General features: G+C 37.2%; 2 pseudogenes; one reads left to right on the forward strand and one right to left on the reverse strand.

The window, feature by feature from the left end:
- The first annotated feature begins 18,318 nt into the window (after positions 1-18,318).
- Positions 18,319-18,434, forward strand: LOC118609818 (annotated as a pseudogene).
- Positions 18,435-19,526: 1,092 nt separating this feature from the next.
- Positions 19,527-19,645, reverse strand: LOC118609561 (annotated as a pseudogene).
- Positions 19,646-27,494: the final 7,849 nt, after the last annotated feature.

Here is a 27,494-nt window from a genome sequence, read left to right on the forward strand (position 1 = left end):
GTTTTGAAAGGCTTTCAAAATGATAAAGTATCATTAAAACTATAAAATAATAAATTCCTTGGGTCAAAATATGATGAATAATAGAAACCTAATTCTATAATAATATAATTATTATTATTATCATGAATTGTGAAGACAGTTACCTAGAAGTCATCTTTGATCCTCCTCATATTTCACCCCAGCGTCTAATCCGTCTGTTATCTCCACTCCTGTCATCCCAGAAAACCTTTCTGGGTCTCTCTATAGGTACTGTAGACCAGCACTGCTTTGTGGACAGTATTTGGGGAACGTGTTTTACTCATAGACAAAAGCCTTCCTCCCTGATCCACACTCTCTAGAACGTAGAAGTCATCTCATCTGTCTTGCTCACCACCATACCTCTGGACTGAGAATAGTGCCAAGTACATAGAGGGAATCAAGAAAGATTTTGCGAATTAATTATACTCATTAATGTTTTCTGACAACAGTTCCACGGGGCAGGCAGTAGGAAATCTGAGTGTCTTTATTTAAGTGATTTATCTTCCTATAAGAGACCATTCCACTGGTTGGATCCACTACATTTTGGAGAACAGTAAATCAAACAAACAGTGCTCTATTCTGTACTCTGGGACAACTCTGCCATTCCTAAACTTCTCTTTCTTTCAAATTTCAGTGGAAATGTCTACTGGATTGTCTCTGAAATGTTTTGTTTGTTTGTTTGTTTTGTTTTGTTTTTTACAAAATTTCAGTGGATGATGGCTGAAATTTCTATTTTCTATAGATATACTGAATAATTAATTATTTTATTTTCAAAGTTCTAAAGCCTATTCTCTGGTAACATTTTGAAGATAAATCCAAATAGATTCTGTTGTTATGTAATTTCACATGAAAAGATTTGTTCTGTTAGCCTTTAACCATGGGTGGTCTCTTATTATATTAGCAATTTTTACTTCCATCATCAGTGTTCTCACAGTAGCAGCAATTTCATTTGCACCTACTTCACTAATACTGTAGGCACGGTGCCCATCACATTATAGTACATATTTAGAAACCTAACGGGCATTAATGCAGGGTGCTGCTACTGGATGACAGACTCCGTAACCATAACAAAATCTTAGAAAATCAAATTCTGTGTCTGGGCCCTCCAATTATTATTCTCCTTCCCATCCAAATGATCCACGTAAAAGACCATTGGGACATGTGAATCAAAATCAATGCAACATTCACTCTGTTGGTGCAGAACAGGATTGAGCCGAGTAGCTGATGGGGTAGAGTAATAAGAAATGTGTGAGAAGTCATCCAGATGCAATGAGCTTATTCCTTACCCTCACTCTCATCTGCCAGATGCTTAAGATGATAGCGCGAGCCTTTTATCTTCCTTGTGTGGAAGAGGAACTGTCGGCACTAAAACCTATCAACTTTGAATTATTGGGCAAATGTGAAATTCAGCTAAGGCTCACTGGGTCATACTCCAAATAATGAGATGATCATCAGTGCCCTTGAAGAGGAGGTCACAGTGGAATGGTATGAATTCTGTTTCCTATTAGACATTTTCAGGGCTGTGGAGAAGTGCTGATGTGTGAAAAGAATGCTCATCTTTGAATATATCCCACTGCTTCCTGCCCCACCCTGCCCACTCCTAGCAAGAAGGTAGTGGTATATGTCTTTGCTAATATCCACAGCTATCATTTTCTCTGTTGATAGAACATAGATATTTGTTCATAAATGTGAGATCACTAGCTGTTTTATGTCTTTAAGTTTGTACAATGAGCATGAATTACATTTATAATTAAAAATAAAACAACATATTCTTTAAAATTTTAAAGAATAGAGTTGATAGTTCTTGGCCATAAATTATCTCAATAAATCAGTGTATATCAAGAACCCAAGAAGTACAGTGATAACAGAAGTAACCATGTAAACTCTTAATATTGTATGAACAAAACATATATTTTTATAAATTCTGGGTTATTGTCTTTTAGATATTTAAAATTAAAGTATAATTTACCTACAGTGAAATATGCTGATTTAAGAATATAATTTTATCTGTTTGAAAAATGTACATACTCATGTAACCTCATCTATCAAAATGTAGAATATTTCCGACTTCTTAGCACCTTCAAGATGATTACAAACACCCCACCATGCAACTGCTGATCTGATTTCTGTCTCCATAGATTTGTGCTGCCTGCTGTTGAATTTCAGGATGGAATCACCCATACAGTACATACCCTTTTGACGTTGGCTACTTTTACTCAACATGTTTTTTGAAATGTACCTATATTCTTGTTTGTACCACCAGTTCATTTTGATTGCTTGGTAGTATTCCATTATAGTATTATACCACAATTTATCTCATTACCTGTTTTTTTAAAGATAAATTAGATAATGCTTTCAGCCAAATCTTTGTACTTTTAGCTCTACCCAAAATTGGAATCCTAAAGAATTGCTTTTATATTTACCTAGAGCTATTTTGACTCTTTAGACAACAATGTAATGTGCTTTTGGTTCTTTTAATTAATTAATTAAGTTATTTATTTTTGTTTTACCCATCCCCCACCATCTTCCCTTTTGGCAACTGTCAGCTGGTTCTCTTTATCCATGGGTATGTTTCTGTTTTGTTTTGTTTATTCATTTTTTTAAAGATTCCACATATCACTGAAATTGTATGGCATTTCTCTTCCTCTTCCTGACTTACTTCACTTAATATGATACCCTCCAGGTCCATCCATTTCATGACAAATGCAAGATCCACTCCATGTTATTTCTGAGTAATATTTCAGTGTGTGTGTGTGTGTCCATTCATATATCAACGGGGATCTAGGTGCTTCCATATCTTGGCTTTTACTAGTAACACTGCAATGAACATGGGGGTGCCTATTTCTTTTCATAATTGTGTTTTGAATTTCTTTGGATAGATACCCAGAAGTGAAATTGCTGGGTCATATGGGAGTTCTAGTTTTAATTTTTTCAGGAATCTTCATGTTTTCCATGTTGGCTGCACCAATTTACAGTCCCTCCAACACTATATGATGGTTCCCTTTCCCCTGCATCCTCGCCAACAGTTGTTGTTTGTTGATTCGTTAATGATAGCCATACCGATTTGTGTGATGTAGTATCTCGCTGTGGTTTTAATTTGTATTTCCCTGGTGATTAGTGATGTTGAACATCTTTTCATATGTCCATTGGCCATCTGTATGTTCTCTTTGAAAAAATACGTATTCAGGCCCTCTGCCTAATTTTTAATTGGACCGTTTGTCTTTTGGTGCTTCGTTGTTTGACTTTCTTACATATTTTTGGACATTAACTCCTCATCAGATGTATCATCTGAAAATATCTCTTCCATTCAGTAGGTTGTCTTTTTGTTTTATTGATGGATTCCTTCACTGTGCAGAAAACTTTTAGTTTGGTATAGTCCCATTTGTTTATTTTTTCTTTTATTATCTTTGCTAGAGACATGTCAAAAAAAATTGGTAAGAATAATGTCAAAGTTTACTGCCTATGTTTTCTCCTAGAAATTTTATAGTTTCAGGTCTTACATTTAGATCTTTAAGCCAATTTGAGTTGATTTTAAATGTGGCATAAGAAAGTGGTTCAATTCCATTTATTTATTTATTTATCTATTTATTTATTTATTTACATAAATCTGCTGCCCAGTTTTCCTAACTCCACTCATTGACAAGATAGTCTTTACTCCATTGTATATCCTCGTCCTTTATCATAGATTAACTGACCATATAAGTGAGGATTTATGTCGGGAGCCATTTTGAGGAAAACAAGACTGTTTGTTAAGCAGGATGTTTTTGCGCAGTTGGCCAGCTGTGCAGTCTGCTGACTCAGGAGGAAGTGCACCTGGTGTGGGGGTGGGAAACGGAATGTTTTTTGAATAGCTATGGAGTTTCCGTGATTGGTTGTTAGTTAGAGGTGTTTTGCTGCTTACGCACTCCGTAGGGTAAGTATGTGTCGCAAAATAAACTCGATGCTGTTGCAGTATTGACTGTGAGTCCTCCGGAATCTATCTCTTGTCTCTGTCTTTTTCTTTAATCCTCACTCCCCATCTTGGGTGCTGTTGGACCTAGGCTGGCTGGCTCCAGCAGATTTATTTCCGGGCTCTCTATTGTATTCCATTGATCTATATACCTGTTTTTATACTAGTATCATACTGCTTTAATTATTGTAGTTTTGATATCAGGAAGTAAGATACTTCCCACTTTGTCCTTTCTTAACATTTCTTTGGATATTTAGAGTTTTTTGTGGTTTCGTATAAATTTTAGAAATAGTTGGTTTAATCCCGAGGAGAATACCATTGGAATTTTAATAGGGATTGCATTAACTTTGTATATTGCTTCAGGTAATTAGAACATTTTAACAATAGTGATTCTTCCAATTCATGAGCTTGGTATATCCTTCTTATTATTTATATCCTATCAGATTTCTTTCTTCAGAGTCTTATAGTTTTCAGAGTACAGATCATTCACCTCTTTGGTTAAATTTATTCCTGAGTATTTTATGCTTTTTAATGCGATTGTAAATGGGATCATTTTCTTAATTTCTCCATCGGATCATTCATTATTGGTATATAGAAACACAACCCATTGCTTTACATTGATTTTGTATACTGTAACTTTACTGAACTCATTTATTAGTTCTAATAGTTTTTTAGTGGAGCCTCTAGAGTTTTCTATATATAGAATTATGGAATCTGCAAATAGTGAAAATTTTATTTTTTTCCTTTCTGATTTGGATTCCTTTTATTTCTTTTTCTTATTTGATTCCTGTGGCTAGAACTTTCAATACTATGTTGAATTGAAGCGATAGTTTGCATCTTTGTCTTGTTCTTGGTCTTAGAGAAAAAAAATCTTTGAGCTTTTCACCACTGAATTTATTAGCTGTGTGTTTGTCATACATAACTTATTATATTGAGATATGTTCCCTCTATACCCAGTTTTTGAGAATTTTACTCATAAAAGGATGTTGAATTTTGTTAAATGCTTTTCTGCATCTATTAAGATGATCATGTGCTTTTTATCCTTCATTTTGCTAACGATTGATTTACAGATGTTGAACCATCCTCGCATCCCTGGGATAAAATCCACCTTGGTCATGAGGTAGAATCCTTTTAATGGATTGTTAAATCCAGTTTGTTAATATTTTGTTAAGAGTTTTTTCATCTCTGTTCATCAAGGTTATTGGCCTATAATTTTCTTTTTTTGTAATGTCTTTCTCTTGGTTTGATATCAGGGTAATGTGAGCTTTGTAGAATGAGTTTGGAAGTATTCTTTCCTCTTTGGCTTTTTTGAAATAGTTTAAGAAGGATAGGTATTACATCATCTTTAAATGTTTGGTACAGCTTACCAGTGAAGCCATCTGGTTGGGACTTCTTTTGTTCGCAATTTTTTGATAACTGCTTCAAATTCATGTCTAGTAATTGGTCTGTTTAGATTTTCTGTTTCTTTCTGGTTCAGTCTTGCAAGGTTATATACTTCTAGAAATCTATCCATTTATTCTAGATTGTCAAATGTTTTGTCCTATGATTGTTTGTAGTATTCTTTAATAATTCTTTTTTATTTCTGTGGTGTCAGTAGTAACTTCTCTTTCATTTATGATTTTTTTATGTATTTGGGTTCTTTCTCTTTTATTCATGAGTTTGCAAATTATTGGTTTATCTTTATGAAGAAACAACTCTTTGTTTTCTTGATCTTTTATACTGTTTTAAATTTTTTTTTGTTAATTTCCACTCTGATCTTTATTATTCCCTTCATTCTATTTACTCTGAATATTATTTGTTCTTATTTTTCAAGTTCCTTCACATTTAGAGTTACATTGTTTAGTTAGGATTTTTCTCTTTTCTTGAGGCCTGTATAGCTACGAACTTCCCTCATAGACCTGCTTTGCTACATCCCATAAATTTTGCGAAGTTGAGCTTTTATTTTCATTTGTCTCTATGTAGTTTTTTATTTCCTATTTGATTTCCTCTTGATCCATTCATTGTTTAGTAGTGTGTTGTTTAATTTCCACATATTTCTTTATTAGTCTTTTCTGTAGTTGATTTTGAGTTTCATGATATTGTAGTAGAAAAAGATGTTTATTATAATTTCAGTCCTTTTGAATTTATTGAAGGTTGTTTTGTAGACTAATGTGTGATCTATCTTGGAGAATGTTCCGTGTGCACTTGAAAAAAATTGTATATTTTATAGTTTTGGGGTTAAATGTTCTATGAATTAAGTCCATATGAACTCATGTGACATTAAGGGATGTTATTTCCTTATTAATTATCTGTCTTAATAATCTATCTATTTACGTGAGTGGAGTATTAAAACTCCCTACTTTTTGGAATTGCTGTCATTTTCTCCCTTTAAGTCCATTAATATTTGCTTTGTATATTTAGGTCCTCTGATGTCGGGTACATAGATGCTTATGATTGTTATATCTTCTTCTTGGGTTGACCCCTGTATAATTATATAATGTCCTTACTATTTTTTACACTTTTTGTTTTCAAGTTTATTTTGTTTGAGATGACTACTGCTACCTCAACTTTCTTTCATTTCTATTTGCATAGAATATCTTTTTCCCTCCCTTCACTTTCACACTGTATATGTCTTTCGATTTGCAGTGGGTCTCTTGTAAGCAGCATTTAAATGGGTCATGTTATTAATTCATTCAGTTACCCTAAGTCTTTTTATTGGAGCATTAAGCCATTTATATTTATAGTAATTAATGATAAGTAATTACTTATTTCCATTTGTTCTGTGTTTTTGGTTGCCTTTATAGTTCTCCTCTGTTTCCTCTTCTCTTGATCTCTTCCCTTGTGCTTTGCTGGTTTTTGTTGTTGTTGTTGTTTGTTTATTTTGGTGACATTGGTTAATGAACTCCAATAAGTTTCAGGTGTACAATTTAGCAGTAAGGTATATATATATTGCATTGTGTGTTCACCTCCCATAGTTAGATTTCTTTCTGTCACCACATACTTGGCCACTTTACCCCTATCTACCTCCCCATTCCCCTCTGCTCCCCCCTACCTTCTGGTAACCACTAGTATATTGTCCATGTCCATGAGTCTCTGTTTGTTTGTCGTGTTCGTTGCTTTTAGGTTTATATCCCACATATCAGTGATGCCAAGTGGTTTTCAACTTTTTCTGTCTGGCTTATTTCACTTAGCATGATTATCTCGAGGTCCATCCCCGTTGTTGCAAATGGCAGTATTTCATTTCTTCTTATGCTGGTTTTCTTTAGTATTTTATTTTGGTACCTTCTTTTTATTCTTTGCATACCTTTTGTAGGTTTTTGCTTTGTGGTTGCCATCAGATTTATGTATATCATTCTTTATCTATAGGTGTCTATTTTAAGCTGATAGGCATTTAAGTCTGATATATTCTAAAAGGACTACAGTTTTACTCCCCCCATCTTTTATATTCTCGATGTCATAGTTCAAATCTTTCTGTGCTGTGTGTCTACTAACTACTCATTGTAGTATGAATTTGCACTTTTATCTTTTGACTTTCCGAGTAGCTTTTTCAATGTCTGAGTCATCGTATTTATTAAATATTTTGCTTTTCCTGTGAGATTTTTTTCTTTCTCATATTTTCTTATTTCTGGTTGTGGGCTTTCCTTTTATGCTTAAGGAAGACCCTTTAACATTTCTTGTATAGCTGGTTTAATGGTAATGAACTTTTTAAGTATTCACTTGCCTGAGAAATTCTCTCTCCTTCAATTCTGAATAATAACTTTGCCAAGGAAATTAATCTGGGTCGTAGGTTCTTTTCTTTCTGCACTTTAAAGATGTCCTCCCCACCTCCCACCTCCCACCCCCCATCTAGTCTGTAAAGTTGCTGCTGAGAAATTAGCTGATGGCTTCAAGGGGTATTTTACTTCATTTTGCAAATGTATTAGTAGCCAATATGCATAACATTTCAAAGTTGCCAGTCTGACCTTAGAGGTCATATTGTTGAATCCTTTGTTTTATAGATGAAAATATTGATGCTTAGAAAAGTTCATTTGGTGACAGAAGTGAAAATATAAGTCATATTTCTCTCATCCATATCTCTCTTCCTTATTACAAATTATAAAGTTATATTATTTTTTCGTGGATTTAATACTTATTTGTTTTTATTATGGTGAGATTTATTGACAAAATCCAATAAATTTCAAGTGTACAGTTCAACAGCAAGTCATGTGTGTGTGTGTGTATATATATACATATATATATTGCATTATATGTTTAACTAACTCAGTGAATAAAATTATAGAACTTATTCTAAAAGTAAATGGAAAAGTAATTATTTATTTTTCCCATGCCAAAGTAGTTTTGCAGTATAGAAAGTTCATTGAACTTATTTAAAATCTGGTGCCATTTCAAACGTATGTATTCACACAAAATTCCAAGACTAGATCTATTTTATTTTCAGCCCATAAGAAGTTTATCATGTCTTTGAGATGCTGCACTGTAGACTCCTCTCCCGGAGAAGGGTTTTCCAGAGATGGAACCATGGTCCAGATGAGCTGCTTATTCATCATTTCCATAGGCAGCTGGGATTTTCTAAACTTCTGGGTCCCCCATGCGTAGACAAGATGAAACACTACAAATGGTGGTGAGGCACAAAGGATGGACGCCTGAGTGAGGTGCAGCATGTTGGAGTTGCCCTTGCTCAAGTGCGGGAAGACACACTGCTTCAAGGGCGACAAGCTGTAGGTGGTCACGTGCCAGTACCATGTCAGCTTCCCGAAGGCGTGGCCCATGGTGGCTGCAGTGCCGGGGTCACCTTGCCCTCCACAGTCACAGAATACACTGGCCTCCATCCAGGAATATATCTATTTAAAAAACAAATTTGAATTATATACTACAAAATTCAGAAACATACCGTTTATGTGTTAGGATTTTTTTCCAGATCACCATAGCTAAGTATGATGTTAGCATAAACATGATCAATAACAGGCTGCTCAAATATTTTGTCCTCTTTCAATAGTTCTTATTAGTATTTGCTGTGAAAAATAAAAAATCTATTTCTAAAAGTCTATCAGCATACTACTTGATGGAGGAAGGAAAGTGGTTAACTATTTTCAGCTCTCAACCTCTAGAGTGTAAGTTAAAAAGAGAGAAAGAAGGAAAGGAAGAAAGGACGGGAAGCAAGGGAGGAAGGGAAGGAGGAAATGGAAGGGAGAAGCTTATGGGAAGGGGGAAGCAGAAATTGGAGTGGTGTGTCTACAAACAAAGAAGGCCAAGGATGGCCCTCCATCACCGGAAGCAACCGAGGACCTTCCCACCTAGGAGCCTTCAGACCCTGTTGACCCCTGGATTTTTGGACTTCTAGTTTCTGGAATAACAAGCGAATGCATTTCTGTTGCTTAAACCACCTCATTGGTGGTCATTTGGTCTGGCAGCCCTAGGAAAAAAAATATAGATTCTAATTAGTCCAGTGTGGTGACAAGGGTCCTTATAAGTGGAAGAGGAAGACAAAAGAAAGAATCCTAGAGAAGGCAGTGTGAGAAAGACGTGATCAGAAGTCACTAGCTTTTCAAATAGAGGAAGGTCCGTGAGCCATGTAGCCTCTAGAAGCTGGAAGAGGCAAGGACGTGGATTCTTTAGAACCTCCAGAGGGAGCACTATCCTGCTGATATCTTGATTTTGCCCTAGTGAGACCTATTTCAGACTTGTGTTCTCTAGAACTATAATAGATGTGTTGGAGTTTAAGCCACTAAGTTTATGGTAATTTGTCATAGTCACAATAGGTAACTAATACAAGGTTAGCTGATACTTTGGCTCTAAGGAGATGATATACAAGTGAGGCTGGTTTTGGTGGGAGGAGGCTCAGCAATGTCAGCCCCTGGAAAATGGAACCAGGGAAGGGTGGGGGGTGGGAAAGCTGGATGTTACTTATTTATCAGAATCTAAGGAAGTAAGGAGAGATGGTGAGTCAGGCCCTGCTATGGGCTAAATTGTGTCTCTCCAAATTCATCTGTTGAAGTCCTAATCCTTAGTCCTTTAGAATTCGACTGCATTTAGAGGTAAGGCCTTTAAAGAAGTAATTTAGATAAAATGAGGTTTCAGTCGTAGGTCTTAATGCAATATGACCAATGTCATTATAACAAGAAAACATGAGGATGTGAACACACACAGAGAAATGGCCACATGAAGACAAAGGGAGAAGGTAGCCGTCTACCAGCCAAGGCGAGCGGCCTCAGAAGAAATCAACCCTGCTGACACCTGGATCTTGAACTCTCAGCCTCCAGATTTGTGAGAAAATAAATGTCTGTCATTTAAGCCACCTAGTCTGTGGTGCTCTGTAGGCACTAGTGAATTAACATAGGCCCCAAGTCCTCCACATCCCTCATTTCCTACATTGGACACTAAGACTCAGAATAAGAAAAATAAATGATCTGAGTCACATAGTTACTGGCTCTGTCAGGGCTGGACTCTGTGGTACTCGATGGTGAGGGGGGTGACCAATGGGCATTCCGGGGCTCTCCACGCAGCCGCAGGTGAGGTTTGCGGTGTGGCTGCCTGTTTTTTAAACCCCTCACATCTACATTCAGAACTCAGTGGGTTTATGTTTTTATAACTTTTTTCACCCCCCTGATGACCAACTCTGAAGAAGAAGAAGGAGGAGGAGGAGGAGGAGGAGGAGGAGGAAGAGGAAGAGGACGAGGACGAAAGAGAAAGAAAGAAAAAAAAACTAAAATGGTCAAGTGATCACAAAATTTGAATCCGAAAAAGAAAATGTTCACTAGACATAAGGCAGGTGCAATTGTCTTCAATATTGCATTTTCTAGCATATTTCACGCACAAAAGCATGCTTCTCACATATATTACTAATCTAGTTTTAAAAATTCCTTTTATTAAGGGTGATGGGATGAAGGGGGATGGGCCAGTTAATGGTGAGACATGTCTACAATATGTAATTCAAGTTAATTCAGTGTAACTGCCTTGCGTAGTTAACTTGGTAGTTAACACCACCATTCACAACAAACGATCCTTCACAGTGAACTTGACCGGAACTGCTTCTTACTCTGTCCCATCATCCTGCTGTACCTCAAGACATGGACATGTTTATATATTTAATTTAGTTCCATATAGAAATTAATATATATTAGTGAATAAATTACTCCATTGTAAATTAATGGAGACTAGGTTTTTTTTTTTTCCTTCTTAATTTATTCGAATAAAATTCCCTTAGCTTTGAACCTTCCAGAATGAGAATATGGGTTGCTTTCTATCATGGGTATAAGAGAGTAATCTGAGCAGACCGTCAATTATTTAAATTGGTCACTTTACTCTAATACATTCTAAGTAGGTCTCTAAATCATTAATGAGGGCATCATATTCAGCAATCTGGTTGGCAAATTAAAAAAAGAAATCTATGCTGCCTTTAATTATTTTTAAAGAATAGAATCAGACCCTGGTATTATTAAAATCTGATCATAGGTACTTAGTAACTCAGAGCAAAAAAAGAGAGATTGAGTTTTATATTACCCAAAGTTCCGAAACTTAAACCCATAAAAGGTTCATGTACTTTTTATGGTGCCTCCTTTGTTCCTGTAACATTTCCTACACGATTTCCATTAGTCCTGATAACAGCTTTGGAGGTAGACATTGTTATCCTTCCTTTGCAAATGAGGAAACTAATTCAGAGATTTAAATAACTCACTAAGCTTAAAAGTCTCTGAACCGAGATTCATTCTGTGGTCTCATTTGATGCCAAAGCCCATGAACTTTCCACTATATCATTCTGAATCTTATTTCATGGTTTGTCAAGTCCTTTCAAAAATATTATTTTATTTGAGGTTCAGAAGCCCTATGAGGTAATTCCCTATTTTATGATTGAGAAAGCTGGGCATTCTAGCACTGACCCCAATAATACAATTGGCAATGGCCTTCGAGTGCTTTCTTTTCTACCCCAAGCCATGCACAGGTATGTGCACATACCTGTGTAGGGGAGGAAAAAACCTTTTCCTCCTACCTTTCTATGTTCTGGCTGGGCCCTATGACAAAATACAGACTAATAAGAAAAAAATAAATAGAAATGTATTAGCATGACATGTATACCTCTTTTATATGTGCGAAAGAAACTCAGGGATGACTAAACTCAAGGAGGTGCCTAGAACTTGAACTTAAATACCATCTATAGCTAAAATGGAAGAAGGGTCTGGGGAGACAAGTTATGAGAAGGTGACCAGGAAAAGTAGCCAAACTAGAGTAAGATTTGTTAGAAAGATTTAATCCACTGCTTCTCCACCAATAAGTCTCTTGTGATTTACCCTTCCTCCTCTTCCTGGTACAGAGAGGAAGACACGCTTACAAATGATGATTTCTCTTATAAAAGTAAATTTTCCTTACAAATGTGTAACTCGAACTCTTTTCATTGCTTTTCCTGTGTCTGTATTTCTCAAAATAATCTGCTCAAAATAATCTCTATGCCAAAGAGGCACATTTGGGGTATATACTGGGCTGCTACAGGTATTCCTACATATAGGTAGACATCCCTCTTCCCTCCCCCCAGGCCTGCCTCCCCCTTAGGACAATGAGTAAAGTAACTTGGCAACCTATGATGAGGAAAGATATAGGAACAGTTTAGTACTCCACCTCCAAAACCACCTATTTGCAAATCATTCATAAATAATGAAGCATATGGTAGGAATACCATTTAGTTTCTGTTACTTCATAGAGGAAGTACATGTATATATTAAATTATTTTAAACTTCAGAGCTTCCTCTTTACTCATACACTTCACTGTCCTGGGGTTAGGGCTGCCAGATAAAATTCAGGACACTCTGTTAAATATGATTTTCAGATAAACGATGAATAATGTTTAAAGTATAAGTATATTCTAAACACTGTCTGGGACGTATTTATGCTAAAAAAATTATTTATCTGAAATTCAAATTTAACTGGATATCCTGTATTTTTGTTGGCTACATCTGGCAGCCCTTCCTGGGGAGGAATTAGGAGTGCTCTTGGAGGAGAGACAATGCCAGTCAGAGGTCTAAGCCACCAATCATAATGTCGAGAGCCTTTCTTGATAAATATAGTCCCACTCAGCAATTGCCACTATTGTCTGCTAATTGTATGATTTGTGTCATGGATTCTGTTGTAATTCTTATGAAAAGTAGAAAATACACCTAAATAAGAAAAGGAAGACAGAAAGTTTAAGGTAAAAACCAAACAAACAAAAAACCAAACAAATTCTTTCATATCTTTGTAAAGATGATGAAATTTCTAATACCAGAAAAATCAGTCAGACTTAACTTCCCAGATCAGTGATTCTCAAACCTTAGCAAGCATCAGAGTGACCTGGACATAGATGATAGAACACAGGTCGTTGGTACCAATTGCTAGAGTTTCTGAATCAGTAGGTGTGGGAGAGGGGTGAGAATTTGTATTTCAGATAAGTCTCCGGATGACCCTGATGCTGCTGGTCTGGGGAATAGACACAGAAATTCAGCTTCCTCCAACTGTACTCAAATTAGTGGCGAGGTCATCAGTAGCTAAATGAATTTGATGGATATTCTGGTTTGGGGAAAAAAGGCAAAGATTTCTAAAACCCGAAAAAAGCTTCTTGGGATCACGTTTATTGTTAGTAGGTTGCAATGTAATAAATCACGAGAGAAAAACTAGCTTCGCATCACTCTCCCTTGCCTATTCTTAAATATGGAGCCAAGGAAAAGGTGTGCCTGCTGGTGAGCCCTCACTCATTCATCACCTTTTCTTGTCACCTGAGGCTGTGCTTCCTGTGCTGCAGTCACACCTGAGTAACAGGCAGGAAATATTCCAGATCACCATCTTCCTGTCATATGGGTAATTTAAGCAATAGTATAAGAAGCATTTCTTCCTTTTTTCACGATACTTCTCCTGCTGACGTGGTCATCTCACAATTAACATTTTGCTGGCAATGTCAGTGTTCTCGATAACGCTCTTGGCATTATCCTGTACCTTTTCTTTCCCTCTCTCCCTTCTCCCTATCTTTCTCTCTTTTAACTTACCTTAAAACATGTGCTAAGAGAATATCACACCATGTCACAGAAATATGTGTGCACCGGAGTTCCAAAGCACAGTCTTAGACCAAGCAAGTTAATACACTGTTTAAAAACAACAACAACTACAACAACAAGAAAAATAGGCTAAAAAATCTTCTTTCTTCTTTTGCTGATAACTCCCCTGACACATCCTTCTGCCTCCTGTAAGAATCTTTCACATGGTACAAACCCTAGAAGGACACTTCTATGTGCTAGATGGGATGCTGCCCCATTCATGGATTCATTGGTAAAGCCAATCAGAGCTCAAAATTTCCTCGGCTGAATTTTGTTCTTTAGCGTTAACACCCGCTTCAGTGGGGCCTTCTTTAAGGAATTCACATGTCAGATTTTCCAAATGAAGAAATTCGTATTTTGAGCATCAGCCACCCCACAACCTTTTTTGAAAATTTCAAGGTTTCTTTCCACCAAATGGCAGCACACTATTCTTCTCTCTTCAGCTGAATACAGTGGTTCCCCCTTATTTGTGGTTTTAGTTACCCACAGTCAACCATGGTCTGAAACCATTAAATGGAAAATTCCATAAGTAAACAATTCACAGATTTTAAATTTCATGCCATTCCGTGTAGTGTGATGAAATCTTGAGCTGTCCCTCTCTGTCACACCAGGAACGTGACTCATCCCTGTGCCATCATTTCCACGCTGTGTGTGCTACCCAGTCATTAGTCACTTAGCAGCCATTTTGGTGATCAGATCGGTTATGAGAGTGAGCGAGAGAGGGAGAAGATAGATAGATAGATAGATAGATAGAGAGAGAGAGAGAGAGAGAGAGAGAGAAGAGAGACCACATACACACAACTTTTATTACAGTATATTGTTGTAATTATTCTATTAGTACTTATTGTTAATCTCTGTGCTTAATTTACACGTTAAAGCTTATCATGGGCATGTGTACATAGGAAAAAACAGTAGATATAGGGGTCTGTACTATTAGCAGTTTCAGGCATCTACTGGGGGGGGGGTCTTGAAACGTAACCTTTGCAGATGAGGGGAAATTAATGTATTTTGAATTATGTAATCTCTCATTGATTTAAGGTCACCACGATATATTGACTGTTCGTACTTGACTTTGTTAGTTTTGCCTGAAGGGACAAAACTATGGTGGATGGAGGTGGTGGGGTACTGTTGTCCAAAGGCTTTTGGGATTCCTGGTGTGGATAAAAAAGGGACCACGTACTAAACCTGAAAATCTCAGAGGAGGCCAGCACGGCAAACCCTACAAACTTAGAGACCAAAATTAATCATATAGGGTATGAAGGGTATAAACATAAACATTTCTAAAAGCAGGTCATGGTGGGTAGTCACAGCCTAGGCCTGAAGCTTCTTTGACAAAGGTCAATTTTTACCTTAAGTGAGCTTGTCTATTATCTTTTTGCATCTAGGATAACATACCCTTGGAATGTCAGAGTAATCTGTTTGTTAGACCCCTTGGGGCACAACCTACTGCACCAGAACATGATGAAGAGGAATTTTCCACTCAAATGGCTAACCTTGTAATCAGCTCTTAGTTCTGCTTCTGCAGACATGCTTGCCACATAGGCCAAAGGGCAAGGTGACCTCGAGTTCAACTGAAGTCTCACACCCCCCTTTGTTGGTTCTGTCTAGATAATAGATGTATTGAATCTCATGATCTGTAACAGCCCATAGCCCATAGCAACTCCCGCGCTCTGTAACAGCCTGAGGACAAATTAACCAATCGGCTCATGTCAACTGTAACTGCGTAAGTAAGTCCTATAAAAGCAAGGTTACCCCTGAGCTCTGGCCCCAGATCTTCAGAGGACTAGCTTTTCTGGAACTGCTGGGTGGTTCTTGATTTCTCGTTGGTCTGATTTTTCTGCAACAATGAGACCACAGAATCCCTCATTGTTATCTTATTCCTTGAATACCATCTCTATGTGTAAATGTTAATTATTAACTATTCCATACCCACCAATGTAAAAGAAATATGTGTCTCTCTGTTTTACATTTTATCCAATCCCAGAGATTTCCCCAGTTTGCTTTCTCCTGCCTCCCTAATCTACCACCAATAGATTTCATGTAACCCTCTTGACATTCTCTTCCTCCTTTGATTCTAATGGATAAAATAAGCTACAAAACTGCCATTCTCTAGAGCATTTTCCCAATCCATTGAGATTTCACTTCCTAGCATTTGTCATCAGTTTGGCTTACATAAACTCAATAAAATTCTCTCCAGGTTTGGACATTTCTTATGTTAATACTGGTATGATTGTTTTCATAGTTCTGTTGTCATCTTCTTTGCTGGTCAGCAGCCCCTTCCTACTGTTGATGTAAGAATGTCCAAACCTGTAGAGAATATTTATGAATTGATTTGAATTTATTTGAGCCAAACAGAGTATACCCATGGAAGCAAGATCTCAGTAGATTGAGAAAAATGCTTCAGAGAAGAACAGTTTGCAGTTTCTTGTATGCATTTGGAACTAAAGAAGATTACATGAAAGTGGGAGAAAAGGCAGGGATTGGATTACAGGATAGTTAAAAAGATTATGTGGTCCTTTGAGGGTGGTTATACCTCCCAGGGGTCTGAAAAAGAGAATTATTCTGGCATTTCCAAGGTATGTTAACCTAGACAGATGGTACGAGAACAATGGACAGGGCTTGCTTAAGGCAATGATAAACCTTTTACTAAAAAAGTTACATACTCACCGTCACCTGCAGGAATTTCTGTAACCTTACTCTGTGAGGTTACTTTCCATCACTGGACTTTTCAGTTTTATTACAGAATCCCTTTTTCAAATATATTCCTATTGTTAGATTCCACCCAGTTTTCAAATTGCACATCTTAATTTACACACAGTTCTAATTAAGTCAATTTGAAATCGTTCAAATCTTTTTGAGGGTCAAGTAATTGGGCTTTGTGACTTTTTGTTTGTTTGTTTGTTTGTTTTCTTGCTTTTGAAATTCCAGCTGTGCTACAAGTGCTAAACATGTGGCCTTTGATGTTCAATGGTGTATGTTGATCTTTATATGTAGAATAGAAGCTGCCAAACCAAATTCTAGGGAAGAGAGGATTTGGGTTCTTTTCTAGCCACAGGAATGTCTTTGCATTGAAGCAGCCACACCTTGTATGTTAAGATCAGGATGTGAATTATTGGAAGAATAAATGTCTGTGAAGTGAAGGGCTGGCCTTAAACAATAGTATGACACAAAGATGTTTTTCTCTACAGCCCCGGCCTCATTTGACCATAAACTTCTCCCAACTAGGAGTTGCCAAATTAAATATAAGGATCTCAGTTAAATTTGAAATTCAGATAAATGCCTGATACTCTAAAAAATATAAGTATGTCCCAAATATGGAATGGTATATACTTACACTAGAAAAATATTTATTGTTTATTCGAAATTCAGATTTAACTGACCATCCTGCATTTTCATTTGCTAATTCTACCCCAGCCCCGAATCACACTACCTTTTTTCTTTCTCCTCTATCAAGTTTATTTCCAAGGGAAGATCTGTGAAATCATTCAAACTATGGTATAAAATGATAGATAAGATTATGGTTATCATGGTTATATTTATCTAATAAAAGCAGAATACTACACAGGAGAATTTATCAATGGGGTGGTGGCCAGAGGTCTTGGGAACATAGATGACTTGTTGCTTTTGAACTCTTACAAGCAGATTCAGTGCCACAAGGTGAAAGCTCCTTCTGGAACTTCAGGGTAAAGATCTTGGCTTCCTTCTGGCCTGGTTCCTGAGAAACCATGGGTCTGGTGAATGTCACTAAATTCCTTGACACAATTGTCTATTGCCTCATACCTAACTACCCAAAACCCTGTGGCTTAAACAACAAACATTTTATTATGTCTTACAGTCTCATGGGTCAGGAATTCAGGCCTGTTTCCACTGGGAGATTCTTCTCCACATGGAATAAAATGGGGTCACTTGGTGGTATCGGCTGGCAGCTGCTCTGGAGGGTCTGAGATAGCTTTACCCACAAGCCTGGGTGCTAGCATTTCTCTCTGTCCACCTGACTAGGTTGGACTTCTTCACAGCAGGAAGATCTCAGGGCAATGGAACTTCTACCAAGAGGTTCAGGCTCCAAGAGGGACTGTTTTGCTAGGGAGGAAAACGTTTTTTTCTCCTCTCCTAGATTCATTGTCTAGGGCTTGGAAATGAAACTGACAAGAGACTGAAATGTTACTACATGCAGGAGCCAACGAAAGAAGTAGCTAGCTGATTAAATTATTATTAAAGTTAGAAATTTAAGATGTGGTTCCATAGTGTAGTGCTTAGCATGTCTGCTTTACACGCAGAAGGTCCTGGGTTCGCTCCCCAGGGGAGCCACAGTCCATGGTCTATGGCCATGCCACCCTGAACAAGCCCAGTGTCTGATCTTGGAAGCTAAGCAAGGTTGGGCCTGGTTAGTACTTGGATGGGAGACCAACCAGGAAGGCCAGGTGCTGTAGGCATAAATAATAATAATAAGTAAAAAAAAAAAAAGAAGCAATTAATATACTTAACTTAGTAGGGAAAAGGGAGGGAGGTATCTTATGGGAAGAACAAATAGCTTCTTTAGGAAAGACAATTGGAGTTTAAGAGAACAAAAGGGAGATAAGAAAGTTTATGATGTTTGTCTGTACAAGTATGAATGGTCTTTTGGTTTTCTTCAGGGCCATACAACTCCTGGGGAGGGGAAGTTTACTGTAGCTCTTCCTCCAGGGAGTAGACCCACCCCAAAGAGGAAATTCATGGCAGCTTCACTTCCTAGAAGCTGCTGCTATTAGTTAGATAAACGAAGTTTCAAGAGGCTTCTTTCTCCATCTGTTGAATCACTGGCTTAATATTTATACCAACTCTGGGGTTCCAAGTGGGTCCCCCCCAGTTTCTGAGAGATCAAGGCAGAAGCTGCAAGACTTCTTTCCACTTACCCTCTCAAGACACACCTCATTTCTACCATACTCCATTAGTTAGAATGAGTCTAAGGGCAAGCCCAGAATACTGAGGAGGTGGGGTTCATAAACAGGTTTTCTTTGAAGACTAGCACCATATTCCTGAGATTCTGTCTCTGCCTTTCTAAAATGGGCTAAGGTTACACTGTGTTTGTGAGACTAACATGGGATAGATTTAAACCATTTTTGAAAGTATTGCATTTCTATTGCACTATATTAGATAGACTGAGTCTAACTCTTCTACCATCTACATCATACCAATTTCTTGAATTTTATTTATATGTAACAAAATTGAAATCGTATACTATTTTTATATGTTGCAGCATATGCAATTATATATTAACACATAAATGTATAATACACAAATAAGGGAGAAATGTATCCAAGGATTCATAGAATCCAATCTCGTATGCATTGATGTGCTGGCTTCCGCACTTCTCCAATCATTGGACTCACTCTTTGAAAAGCTCAGGGACTGAGACTAGATTGCATATTAAAATTCTCCTGTGGCATCATTCCTGTTTTTTATTTTTATTTTTTTAGGTGAGGCAACCCTTGGTTGACCTCATAGATTGCAAGGACCTTGTCAGTTTACAATCCCTTATTTTCCTAGGCCTGCAGCACCTGGTCTTCCTAGGTGGTCTCCCATCCAAGTGCTAAACAGGCCTGACCCTGCTTAGCTTCTGAGATCAGACGGGATCTGGCTTGTTCAGGGTGGCATGGCCGTAGACTTTCCTGTTTTTCAGAAACATCAACAGCACAAGGTATCCGCTAGCCTGCAAGCTTAAAACCTGTCAGTCATTGGGAGACTCCCAGGAAACCATTCTCTAATACATTATTTATTCATTTGATGTAAATTTTACTACTTGTATCTAGCAAAGTAGTTTTGTGATACAAGATACTTGATTTGACAGGAAATTTTAATTTACTAACCAGGTATGTTGGGTTCCTTGACGTAATCTTAGAAAAGTAAACCCTTCAAAATCTTACAAGGTTAAAATTTTGTATCTCTTTGGTAAAATGTTTCTCTGACACAGTCCATGAACTGTGTTCCAGTAAGATGTTTGATTTTCACTCAGAACACTGACAAGCTTGTCAGGAAATAGTACTAACATCTCAATAACACCTATAGAAGCTAAAATAGCTTGGCATCACCATGCATGCACCTTGCCAACTAACTAAAGTACCAGCTGCCATTGATGTTCGTAGGTTTCTCAAGTGTAGGTTAAAAAAAAGTTTTTCTTAATTCTGAAATAATGTTCCATTACTTCCTCAGTAATATATATATATATATACATATATATATATATTTCCATAACTACAGAAAATTTAGGAATGAAGTAATTATCCTGTGTCACTCAGGCATAAACATTTCATCTGAAATCACCAAGATGCTTCCAATGATTCTTGATAGTCCTTTAGTTGTGGAAATGTGGTCTATAGGTGGAAGTTCAAAAAATTCCAAACGTTTATCTTAATGCAGATAATCAAACTAAAGCTAAAAAATTGGTGTGTAGATAATGCAGAGGAGATAAGATTGCTCCACCATCAAATGTCTAGAATTCCCAGGGACTTGGTTTTCAATTCTCTATACCAAAAGAAACACATATACCAGAAGAAACACATATTGAAAAAAAAAATGGTGGCAAGTAGGATTGAAACAGGAAGGAATCGTTAGGTATTTGGGTCAAGTTAATTAATATATTTTTCTAATATTTAGGTATATGTAGGAGGGATAAGAGGCCACAGTTAAAGACACATTGCTGTGGAAATCTCAGTGTTAGGTCAGAGGCTATGTTGGTTGATTAAAATGCAGGTGCTTTGGGGAAAGCCGATTATCCTTCTGGCTTTGAAGCTTGTCAAGTTGTGGTATACATTATTTGGGACTGAGCTTGGAGATCACCTGGTGATGTCCTGGCACCTGGTGTTAGAGATGCAGAGGCTGTTCCATCAAGGAACTTTTCTGACTTTTAAAAGCTTCCTGGAAACAATCCCAGATGGCTCACTTAGCAGGAAATTTATTTATTTGTAGCTCCAAACACTTGCTAGAATCCCTAATGTCCTATGAACAGGATCAAAAGCTTATAGTTGCTCCTTTGTGGTTAATTTGCAAGCCAAGTTAACTCTTTCAGACTAAAACACGTTACTTGTATTGCTTGTTATAAATTCAGTAGGAAAAGTGTCTGTCCAGCTCCTATGGCCATTTTTAAACTGGATTTTTGTTGTTGGTTTTGAGTTGCATGAGTTCTTCGTATGTTTTGGATATTAGCCCCTATTGGAGGTATTGTTTGCAAATATCTTCTAGGACTTCTTTGTTTGGCATATAGTTAGTAAGTGGCAGAGGCAAAATTGGAATCTAATTCTATGTAATTCCAAGCTCCACCTTATGCCACCTTAATATGCTGTACAGTTGCTATAAGGATTAGATTAAATTAAATGAGAACAACTGGCCAACATAGTGCCTGTCACACAGAAGGGACTCAACAGATGGTAGGTGCTTCCTAATTGCTTAATTATGAAGAGTGAAGTAACCTCTGCAAGGTATTTTGTCCTAGCGCCCTGTGACTGGCCCCTAACCTTTTGGAGATTACATCTCACACATAAATCACACACACACACACACACACACACACACGCACGTGCATGCACGCACTCGTGCATGCATGCACGCATGTACACACAATGAATTAAAGATGAGCACTTTATATTGGTTTAGGAGACCAAATGAGAAGTAGTGTAATAGTCAAAGGGAATTCAGAGAATCAGAAAATGGAAAATTAGTTGAGGTAGGAGCCTCCTTCATGAAAGATGTAGAGCCTGAGCTCGGGAGAATTTCCACGTCTCTTAAATGGTTAATACAATTTCCCTAAGTACTTCATTTACAATAGAGATTAGTTTAGGCATTTGGATGAATATGACTCATTTAAATGCTCAAAACCATGAATCATTCAAAGTAGCATTATGGGTAATTTTAATAAAACATCTTTAAGTTCTCTATTCCTTTGTTAACTGCTTCTATTGAATTTAAACAAAAGTTCCATTTCATTCCAAATTTAAATCCAAAAGAGATTTGATCTTTTCTTCCTGCCATTTTGCAACCGATGTAATTTTTAACAAGTGCCTTGAATTAAGATGTGCGTCAGATCAGAAAACTGCATTTGAAACTGAATGGAATACCCAAGTGGAATGAGAGCGAAGGGGAGATTCTAGAGGGACGAATCCTGCTCTGGTCCTCATCAATTCCTGGGTCCTCCTACCCTGCAGTGACTTACAGGACCACTAACGTTCTACTGCATAGAACACTGCAGTTAGAAAGAAAAAATAATTCAAAAAAATAAAACATCAAATATGGCTCACACACAAAGACCTCTATGTGAATATTAATATCAGATTTATTCGTAAAGCCCCAAACTACAAATTACCCACACGTCTATCCACTGGTGAATGAATAACCAAGTTGTGGCACATACATACAGTGGGATACCACACAGTACTGATGAGCGTACCACTGATGCACACAGTGACAAGACTGGAGCCTCAAAGTATCATACTAAGTAGAAGAAGCCAACACAGAAGGCAACACATACTACACGATTCTACTGTGGGAACTCAGAATGAGTCTCCCCAGCATGTGCCTCGTGGATTCTTTTGAGCTGATGTTAATGGAGGCCCGAAAGGCTCAGGAAGAACTTTTTGCCTCCCCCTTAAATAACTTAGATAAAGGGCCTGGTCCAGGAAGAGCACTATCACCAGAGATATGGATAGAGAACATGGGGTAGGTGTGGTAGGGGGAGCTCAGCAGGGCTTAGAGACCACACCCCTCTGTGTCGCACTGCCTCTGCATGACATAACAAGCATTTGTTTTTCTAGCTCCATATGAATTGCCTTTCTCCCCTTCGAAGTCCCAGATTCTCATTCCTTCTCAGTTCAGAATGACATATAAACCAGAATTGCCCAGCTGTCAGTGGGCCCCTGCACACATATGACTAATTTTTTTTTTCTGTTAATCTATCTCATGTCAATTTATTTCTTAGACTACCCAGAAGAACTTAGAAAAGTAGGGAAATTTTTTTCCGCTTCCCAACGCTATTCTTATGATCCTGTGGGAAAGGGAAAACTGTAAGGGTAGAAATCAGTTCAGTCATCACCAAGGGCCAAAAAGGGGGTGAAAACTGACAGAAATGGGGCAGAGGAAACTTTTTGGGGTTGAAAATTGTGTTCGGAGTGCTGTGACAAAATACCACAAATTTAATGGCTTAAGTAACAAATTTATTATCTCATATTTTTGGAGGCCAGAAGTCTTAGAAGTCTAAACAAGGTATGGGCAGGGTTGGTTCCTTCTGAGAGCTGTGATGGGGAGTATGTTCCAGACCTTTCTCCTAGCTTCTGGTGGATTACCTGTAATCTTTGGTGTTCCTTGCCTTGTAGATGATGCATCACCCTGATCTCGGCCTTCATCTCACACATTGTGTGTGCGTGTGTGCATGTGTTTTGGTCCAAATCTCCCATTTTATAAGGATACCAGTTAAATTGGTCTAGTATGACCTCACATTAACTTCACTAATTACATCTGCACCAACTCTATTTCCAAATAAAGTCACATTCTGAAGTACTGGGAGTCAGCATTTCAAAATGTGAAATTCGAAGAATGAAGGGGTTTAAAGTATACCACCTCAAAACATGCCGTTCTGACATGAAGGATTATTTTGGGATAAAACAATTGCATGAAAGCAGACACAGAATGAGTTCTGTGGCCTCCCTCCACCTGCCTGAGAAAAGAGTATGAAGTCCTCTTGCAAGGCGCCGCCCCTCCTCCTCCCACACCAGAAAAGGAGATGGCATCGAGAAGAATCGACATAGCGAACGTTACTAAAATGATTCTTGTTTTCCATCACTCCCCCCAGATATTTACCTTCCCAACAGCTGGTTGCCTTTAAGACCCTAAGGCCCTTTTCCTTTGTTTTGTTACTTCCCCACAGATTTGTCATCTTTGATAAAATGCTATATAAGTCCAGGTTCTAACCCCTTTGAGTTACTCTGCACTGAACTTTCTCTCACTAGTTGTGTGCTGCACATATCAATAAATTTTGTTTTTCTCCTGTTAATCTGCATTTTGTTAGTCTAACTTCCAAGGTCCCCCTGGAGAACCAAGAAGAGTAGAAGAAAAAGGCTTATTTTCCCTCTCCCACAGGGAACACAATTCAACCTATATCGGAAATATTCTCTATGTTGATACCAGTGATGGTCACGTGGCTGCACACATTTGTCAAATCTCATCGACCTGAACACTTAATAAGGTAAATTGTCCCTCGATAAATTAGGTTTTTTAATGATGCATCAGTAGACATTACTTTTAAAAGAGCGGCTCAGCTCATTATCTCCTGCCTCCTCAACTGCAGGAGATGGAGGTGGTCTCCGTCTTCTCCTAGATTGTCCTTGTCATCTTATATCCAGGTCAACTCTGTGCCTAATACTTCTTTAGCATTCAATTGTCCTCAGCATAAAAAACAGGGCTCCTTACATGGACTTAGGTATGTATGCCTTTAACAAAAGTCTTATCTGGTTAATTAGATGACTAAAGTTAAAGGCATACATACCTAAGTCCAGGGGAGACAAAGCTGGTAGAAACAGCTGCCATGTAAGGTTTCTTTAGAAAAGACAGGTAGGTTTTTAATAGAACAAATGAGAAAGTTTGTGACAATGTTTGCCTTTACAGCTACGAGTGGTCTTTCGATCATCTTCAGGGCCATAAGACTTCCCATGGAGAAGGTTTACTCTTTGTCTCTCTCCTGGGAGTACAAGCTTGAAGAGATAATTTATTTCAGTCCATATTTCTCAGAAGTTTCTGCTTTTAGTCTGATAAAGGAAGCTTGGAGATGAATCTCAAATGTCTTCAGCTTAATATCAATTTTATACCAACCCTGGAGTTCTGAATGGGTTTTCACAACGCAGATGGCTGTTTCTTGCTTCAGTGTGTTTGCTTTTGAATATTTTCTGCTAAAATATACTCCTCTCCTCTTCCACTTGCCAAATCCTATTCATTACTTAAATCTTAACTTTCTCCGACTCCCTAACATGTTCCCATTCACAGGCTGATTAATGCCCTCCCCTGAGATCGCCAACGACCCATGCAAAGTTCCCCTAGTGCATTACACTGTTGGATAAACATCTTCTCTTCTTCTGTTCGGGAGAGAAGGGAGTTCTTTCTTTTCTCGGAGGGAGGGAGGGATGGGGGGGGGGTTTCTGTCTTTTTTTTCTCTTTTCTTTTCTTTCTCTCTCTCTCTCTCTCTCTCTCTCTCTCTCTCTTTCTCTCTCTCTCTCTCTCTCTCTCTCTCTCTCTTTCTCTCTTTCCCTCTGCCCTAGGTTCTTCTCCAAAGCCATGAAAATTGTCTGAAAGGGACTGTCCTGGGAAAACTCTCAACTAATAATGGGAGGAAGTCAGTGGACATAAGTTTTCCATCTCTCCCTCTCACATTCCCCACTCCCCACATGTTCCGCCTCTTTTCCTTAGATGGACGTTTGTAGGAAGCACTCTGTATGCAAGACTGTTTAAGGAAATGAAATGCTTCTTTAAAAAAACGGAAACGAGCAGAGCCAGGCCCAGATTGTCTACAGCAGCAGCATAGGTGAGCATCATCAAATTGGCTTTTTTTTGTTGTTTGTATGTTGGATCATCCTTGCATTCTAGCAATAAATCCCACTTAGTCATGGTATATGATCTTTTTAATATGCTGCTGAGTTTTGTTTGTTAGTATTTTGTTGAGGATTTTTGCATCAACATTCGTCAGGTATATTGGTCAGTCATTTTGTTATAGTAGTGTCTTGGCTTTAATATCACAGTACAGCTGACTACATAGAATGAGTTAGGAACTATTTCTTCCTTTCCAACTTTTTGGGAAAGTTTGAGACATATTGGTGTTAATTCTTCATTAAGAGTTTTGTAGAATTCATTGGTGAAACTTTCAGCTCTAGTTTTTTTTTGTTCGTTTTATTTTGTTGTTTTGGTCAGGTAATTCTTGACTACTGTTTCAGTCTTCTTTCTAGTTATAGGTCTATGCAGATTTTCTATTTCCACATGGTTTAGTCCTGGTAGGTTTTGTGTTTCTAGGAATTTGTTCATTTCCTCTAAGTTATCCAATTCATTGGCATACGATTGTTCATAGTATTCTCTTATTTTTTCCATAAAATCCATAGTAATGCCCCCACTTTAATTCCAATTTTAGTAATTCTAGTATTCTCTTTTTTTAGTCCATTTAGCTAATGCTTTGTTGATTTTGTCAAAGTACCAACCTTGGTTTTGTTGATTTTTCTCTATTAGTTTTCTTTCTATTTCATTTTTCTTGCTCTAATCATTATTATTTTCTTCCTTCAGATAGCTTTGAGTTTATTTTCTCTTTCTTTTTCAAGTTCTTAAGTTTCATAGTTAAGTTGTTGATTTGAGATCTTTCTTATTTTTTAAAATAAGTATTTATAGCTCTTGGTTTCCGCATTAGCACTGGTTTTCTGTTTCTCATAAGTTTTTAAATGTCATTTTTATTTTTTTCTATAACTATTTTCTAATTTCTCTTGTTTTTCTTCTTTGAGCCATTTGTTGTTTAAGAATGTATTGTTTAACCTCTACAAATTTGTGAGTTTTTCAGTTTTCTTTCTGTTATTGATTTCTAACTTGGGCTCAGAGAAGATATTTTGCATGATAGGTAACTTTTTACAATCCAGTGAGACTTAACTTTTGACCTAACTTATGATATATCCTAGAAAATTACCACATGCGCTTGAGAAGAATGTGTATTCTGTCACTGAGCAGAGTGTTCTGTTTATATCTTTTAGATTCAGTTGTTTTATTGTGTTGTTTAAGTCCTCTATTTTCTTATTTTTCTCCTGGTTATTCTAATCTTTTTTGAGAGTAGATATTGAACTCTGCAAATATTATTGTACAACTGTCTATTGCTCCCTTTAATTCTGTCAGTTTTTGCTTTATATATTTTTCTGGTTTATTTTTAGATACATAAATTTTCTACCATATCCTCTTATGTCTTTTTGCTGTATTACATCTTCTATTAATATAGAATGTCCTTCTTTGTCTCTTTTAAACTTTTTGATTTAAAGTATTTTTTGTCTGATATTTGTATAGCTACTCCTATTCTACTTTGGCTGTTACTTGCATGGAATATACTTTTTCATCTTTTTGCTTCCAACTTATTTGTGTCTTTGTATCTCACATGAGTCTCTTGTAGACAGCATATAGTTGGATCATGTATTTTTTATTCATTATGCCAACCTGTGTCGTTTGATCAGAGCATTTAATCAATTTGCATTTAAAGTAATAATGATAAGATGGGACTAACTTCTGTCATTTTCCATTTGTTTTTATACACCTTATAGCTTTTTTGTCATTCGCTTCCTGCATTACTGTCTTTTTTATTTTTGTAGTGAAACAGTTAAATTCCCTTCTCATTCCCTTTTATGTGTATTTTTTAGTCATTTTCTTTGTGGTTACCATGGGGATTCATTTAAAATCCTAAAATTAACACACTATAATTTGATTTGATATCATCTTAATTTCAATAACATACAAAAATT

Source organism: Rousettus aegyptiacus, unplaced genomic scaffold (assembly GCF_014176215.1).
Source record: "Rousettus aegyptiacus isolate mRouAeg1 unplaced genomic scaffold, mRouAeg1.p scaffold_m13_p_11, whole genome shotgun sequence".
Classification (NCBI taxonomy): Eukaryota; Metazoa; Chordata; class Mammalia; order Chiroptera; family Pteropodidae; genus Rousettus; species Rousettus aegyptiacus.